Source organism: Platalea leucorodia, assembly GCF_965183815.1.
Source record: "Platalea leucorodia genome assembly, chromosome: 5".
In the NCBI taxonomy this organism is placed as follows: domain Eukaryota; kingdom Metazoa; phylum Chordata; class Aves; order Pelecaniformes; family Threskiornithidae; genus Platalea; species Platalea leucorodia.
The window spans coordinates 70389734-70395808 of record NC_138827.1 but is presented as its reverse complement, the minus strand read 5'-3'; positions in this window follow the sequence as shown (position 1 = coordinate 70395808).

Here is a 6075-nt window from a genome sequence, read left to right as displayed (position 1 = left end):
CCTCCACAGACCTGGCTGTAATCACAGAGCATCGTTTACTGCAAATTGAAACAAAAAACTCGTCACTTATGCTTTCTCATAATTCACCTTGCAAATACAGCCTCCTTCAGCCAAAGCGTGTTTTACAACTATCCCGCGATTGAAGAACTACTGTTTAAATAGCATTTGTCTCATCATATGTTTCATATTATATGTAATATCTTGTGTTGCACAGAAGTTGTTTAAAAGTAAGTCTGCAAAATCTATTCCCATAAAATGGGGGTGTTTGTGTGTGTGTAATTTAGTACCTGATGGACTATTCAACTCTTGACTGGGAATCTCGAACTGAGACGTAATACTTCTACTTCATAGTATCTACACATGCTTAACTTGAACATGTGTCTGGGCTGTATCATACTAGAAAACCAGCTTGGATACATTGTCAACAATGTCTCTTTGGCTATGTGATGAATCCATTCCCGCTCAATTAAATGCAACTAGAATTTTATGTAAATTAAACTATGTTAGTTACAGCAGTTGAATGCTGAATGCATGGAAAGGGAGAAGATTTCTGGACAAAATAACAGTTGAAATACTTAAGTCCACATATGCATCTCCCTCAGAAAAGTCCTTATAATTATCTCAGTGTCCTTGCCATTGGCAAAACCACTTATTATTAAACAAGAACACCACCAATTTGGATAACTGAAACTCATTGGAGCAGCTCTTACTTTATCACATCAGGGTATGGTGTTTTTCAGATAGGCTGTCCTGTAGCATGTTCTTCATCTTGAACTTGATGAAAAACAAACATGTAAAAACCCGTGCAGGAGAAAACCAGCAAAGCCAGAAATGCAAAAAAAAAAACAAAAAAAAAAGCCAAAATCCTTATTACTAATCTCGTCTGTGTGTTTGGCTGCTTCCATTAGAGCTGCTCTTATTTGCTGGCTTCTGTGTTTGCCATGGGAGTGTGTTCTGTATCTGTCGTTCCACCTTGCTTCTGCAGATCAGGAATTACATTTTTGAGAATTTGATGTCTTTTAGCATTTAGAATAACTGAAGGATCAAGTGTTGAGAAGCACAAGATGATGGATGTCTGAGGGAACTCGGAGGTTTTTTGCTTTTTTTTTTTCCCTTGGTAGGCTCAGAAATAACAGTCCTTACACCTTGCTTGATATCTGCTGTTGGAAAAGAGATTTGCATTTACTAACTTTGACAGGAAGAGTGACCCAAATTAATATTTAACACCAGAGAGATGCAAGACATTTCTGATACACCAGAAAGAACCATGCTGTATGACCAAAAATAATTTTTTTTTTCCTAAGTGCTGTTTTTGTGGTTCCACCATCATGAGAAAATGTTCGGCTTAAATCTAATTATAAGGTTTATACTATTTTAAAAACATTTAAGACTTTTAAGGACCCTTTTAAGTGGGCAGAGAGACAGAGTCAATCTTAGATGAGGCAAGCATATCCCTGTTTAAAAGCAGGCTGTTTTTTACACAATACATTCCGCTGTGTTCCTACAGATGACTGAATAGGGCAGCTAGTTTAGTATGTTCCTTTGGTAGCCAAAGATATGCTGAGTAAAGCAAAAATAAAACTATTGTATTCCTATTTACAAGTGAGTTTTGAATAATACTCGCCATTGAAATATCTCAAAATCATAAAGTCTCACAGCCATACATTTAGGCTGGGAGAGATGATCTGCAAGCATAGGTGATGATTAAGTTGCTAGCTACATGATCTGCTGCAAATGATGCAGCTAGGTTTTAAGGGCAGATTTACTATTTCACACTTAAGTGGATTAATCAGGAGCTACAATATAAAATCAAGAGAGTTTTCTTATATTTCATATAGCACGAGTGAACTGGGTTCACTGCTGGCATAGCCATAACTAAAGTATTTGGCTGTAAACCTGTTATGCTTAGACTTGTTACACCCTCACAGGATTTTGGTGGGCCTGTAAATCCAAAAAAGGTTGAAACCTCAGTCCGTACTCACTTATAGCCAGTTTTGAAAGCCAGCTGCTCTCTTCGTACCCTGACCCACTCCCAGAACGATACAGGCTGTATTGATGTAACTGCTAAGGAAGAACAGGATCGGCGCTGGACCACCTAGACGCCACCCTCAGCTTCTCGCGGGCTGGAGGAGGATCGCTGCTCGAGGAAGGCTGCACCTTTTGCTTCCCTGCGGGGCTGGCGCATCCACCCTCCCCTGCCAGCCCTGGGTGCTGTGCCAGCAGTGACACAGGCCTCCTGGGGGCCTGAAGCCTGCTTCCTCGTGAGATCAAATCTACAAAAGGATCTCGGACTCCCCCAGGGGAGCCCACAGGACTGTGTAGGAGCAGGGGCGACTGCCCCATCCCCGCTTTCCTTTCTGTTCGGCAGCCTGTCCTTACCAGCAGCGACAGGCAAAGCGGGGTTGGTTTGTGTTCAGGTTACACACATATCTGCTGTGCTGCAAAACACAAGGCAGGCCTCGTTCAAACCCCTCCAAAAAGTTTATCATCCAAAGTGTGTTTTTTAAACTTATTGGCTTTTCAGTGAGAAGAAGGATCCTTTCTACCTTACTGCTTCTTGACATCAGAGGCAAAAATGGGACTGGAAGAGATTTTATGTCATGCTGTTTTTTTTCTTGCTCATATTGTGTGAGAAACTTTAATTAAGTTTCTGTGGAGCTGAAACAGAGCTGCTCTTCTTAGGCATTTCCTCCTTTGAGTTAAGAATCGTTGCCCTTATCTTAAATAGACACATAAATGTCAGTAAACTGTCCCTGGCACATGAAGCTAAGCACAGACCTGGGGTAAATTGAAGGACTGGGAGCTGAGACCAGGTTTGTGGCTTTTTGTATAATGTCAGCTCACTGTGCAATTCTTTATAGCGTTGGGTGTGGGAAAAAAAATGAATACAAATAAAAAATTCATTTTGGAAGAATCAGCGGGAGGGTGTAGTGAGAAGCATGGCTTCTTTGAGTGAACCAGTGCCAGAAACTTCTACTGGCACAATAGACAGGGTCAATCAAGGACAGGCAAAGCGGCTGGATACCTCTTTCAGCAGCAGTGCCAGCTAGTGATAGCTTAAGCTGGCCATGAAATTGGACCTGAATCTGTTACGTAAAGCAGGACCTCACAGGTCTGTAACTTAGGTATGATTCCAGATCTGCAACGCTTATGGGCTCTTAAATCCAATCTGTTTCCAACCCATACAGGAATCTCCGTGAAGTGTATGTACATGTGTATGTGGGGGAAAGGGATGGGAACCTGGGCAGGCAAAATAGGACTTGGTAAACTAAGTTACTACGCTGTCTGTATCCTGTGGAAGCTATGTGATAAGAGATACTGTTCAGGAGGCAAAAGTACATATTCAGGGCTTTGACAGGCAGACACAAAGAACCTGGGGCAGCATACAGAATTTGGCAGGGGGGCAGGGGGAGAGTTACAAGCAGAAAGCAGTTTTCTCAATGCTTCATCACAGCACAATTCCTGTTTGCTCTCACAACACAGAACTCCCTTTTATGTGGGACGTGGCATATTCCAAAACTACTATTTTAAAGTGTTCCTTGGGATCGCAACCCCTGAGGTCAGTTCTGTTTAATAACAGAGGATATGCAGTATTGCGACTGTTCTGCCTAACGTAAGTTGGAAGTCAGGCTGAAGAAACAAGAGAAAGTTACTGCAAATTGATCTTCACGGTGAACCCGAGCATGTGACATTTACTTAAAATAGTTACATGCATTAAATTCTTGCAGTCAGGAATTACTGTCTGCCTCGACCTTACCCTCACATGTCCCTGGGCAGCTCAGTAAATATCTCCTTTTGTGGCCTAGGAGTATGTGCAAGTGCATCTTTCTAGAAATGCAGAACGTGAGTTTAGAGACGAACCAGAATACCCTCTGCACCTGCAAATGACAGTCGCTCTTAGGAACGTTTGCATACATGTAGTTATGTAAAATATTACAAGCAGAACTGCTCAGCAAACTTCTGCAAGCTAAGCAATACAAAGCAAAGACAGGCGTCAAACATACATATTCACACAATCACACAACCTTGGCTTTATTGTTTTTAAGACAATCCTCAAAAAGCCGTAACGTGAACTACCAGCTTTCATAAGGGCAATGCTTAGTGAGTAGTGAATATGAGTTTTGCCATCATGCATTTATCGCCCTTTTTGCAAATAATTTGTACATTTTACCTTATCAGAAGTTCACAAGTTGACTCAACTTTGCTTGTTGCAAAAGCTTCTGAGATTAGAAACTTAGCCGTTGTACAATAAAACTGCATGATCGTAAATAAGCTATATAAGATTACATATTACACTGTGTTATGAAATACCAGTCACTAATGTGTTGTATGAGTAAGCAATCATGGACTTTGCACTTAGGTAGCGTGGCCAGCCTTGGTGTTTTACTTAGGTTTGTGCTTACTACTACTGAAAGTTGAAAGAATAAAAAATCAGCTCATTCACAACACTTGACTATAAGGGAGAGTTTTCAGGGCTTTGCATGTGGACAGAATCAGTCCCATTCAGTTATTATGTATACTGTAGACAGTGATCTTGAAATATGTATGTATTACATCAACAGAACTGGGGAAAAAAGTTCATAGTTTCCAACTGAAATGCGGAAGCTGCCTAAGGACAGTTATTGCAGAACAGCTAAACAATTTCTGTTTACATTCCCACCTAGGTCATGTTTCATAAACCTCTGGTCATTCCTCCTGCTCTCTTCTAGGCTATGTCGAATTCGTCTATGTCTTTGTTGAACTGCAGAGTCCCAAAATGAACTCCGCCGTCACGTACTCCGTCAGTGGCTTTGCCTGTGCCAAGTAAAGTGAAATGATTGCTTTCCCGGTTTTATATGCAATGCCACTTTTAATGGCCTAGAGTCAGATTTACTTCCTCTGCAGCAGCATGTTGCTACTGATAGACTTTTAGCTTTGATTTGCTATCCGCATGTGACCACTTTCTGATTATTTTGGCTATTTTGAATTCATACACTTGATTTCAAATTCCAATATGTAGTATTTTTTGGTTTTTGTTATTAAAGTTCACCTCCTTGATCGTAGATTATTTCTTGTATGGATCAATATAAGATGATTCTGAATTCCTTCTTCCACCTGCTGGCGGTTTTGGCCAGTTTCGTGTCATCTGCCAATTTTAGAAACATAGTTTCCATTCCCTCTTTCAAGCCCTTACTAAAATATTGAATAGACTTGATCTGCCTGAAGTGCTGTCACCCAGTTATGCCCCCATCTTGTGGCGAGTATACGTATATATGCTTTGTCCTGATATCTAGCAATTCATCTGTTGCTACTGGGCCAGTTACCCTGATAAGATGAAACAAAGGTCAAGCAATTTGGCAAACATAGCGGAGTATCCAAATTGCAGTGGGACCAGCCCTCAGGAAGAGACCAGTATCTGTGAGAAGGAAGTTTCTGGGAAACAGTAACACGTTTGATGATTGCATTTTGACTGTCCACACAGTATACTGGAAATGTCACCATCTTTTGGTGTCTCAAATGGGAAGAAGACAGCTTGTAGCCAGATACTGGAAATGTGCCATTAATACTCTTCTCTAGCCTCAAGATAACAGAGACACGCGCTGAAGCGCTTGTACCTTCATATACGCAATAGCTTCTTACCCATGTGTGAAGGCCACTAGCAGACATTGTCCCGTATGAACTGGCCTGAAAAGCACAGAGGGAGGGAACCGCTACATTTACACAGGTAAACCCAGATGGTGTGAGAAGACGTGCATCAGCATGGGGACTGCCGGCGAGATGCTCCGGGGGGAGTGGAGTTGGCTGCACCCCACCCAGCTCATCTGGCCCGGCACCGCAAATGGCTCAGCCCCCTTCCGAGCCTTGTCCTGCTCTCCCGGCGCCCGGCGGCCCCTTCTCCTGAGGCCAGCGCCATGAGCAGCGCCCGCCGCCCCTTCTCCTGCGGCAGCGGGGGATGCTCCGGCACCCTCCCTGCTGTTAGCCGTCCACCGGGCTGTCGGGGCCGCTCCAGGGCCATCCCGGGCCTCTCCCCGCGGCCTGGCCTCCCCTCAGCCCACAGCGCAGCCCACGCCGTGCCCGCCGCCTCCTCACCCTGCC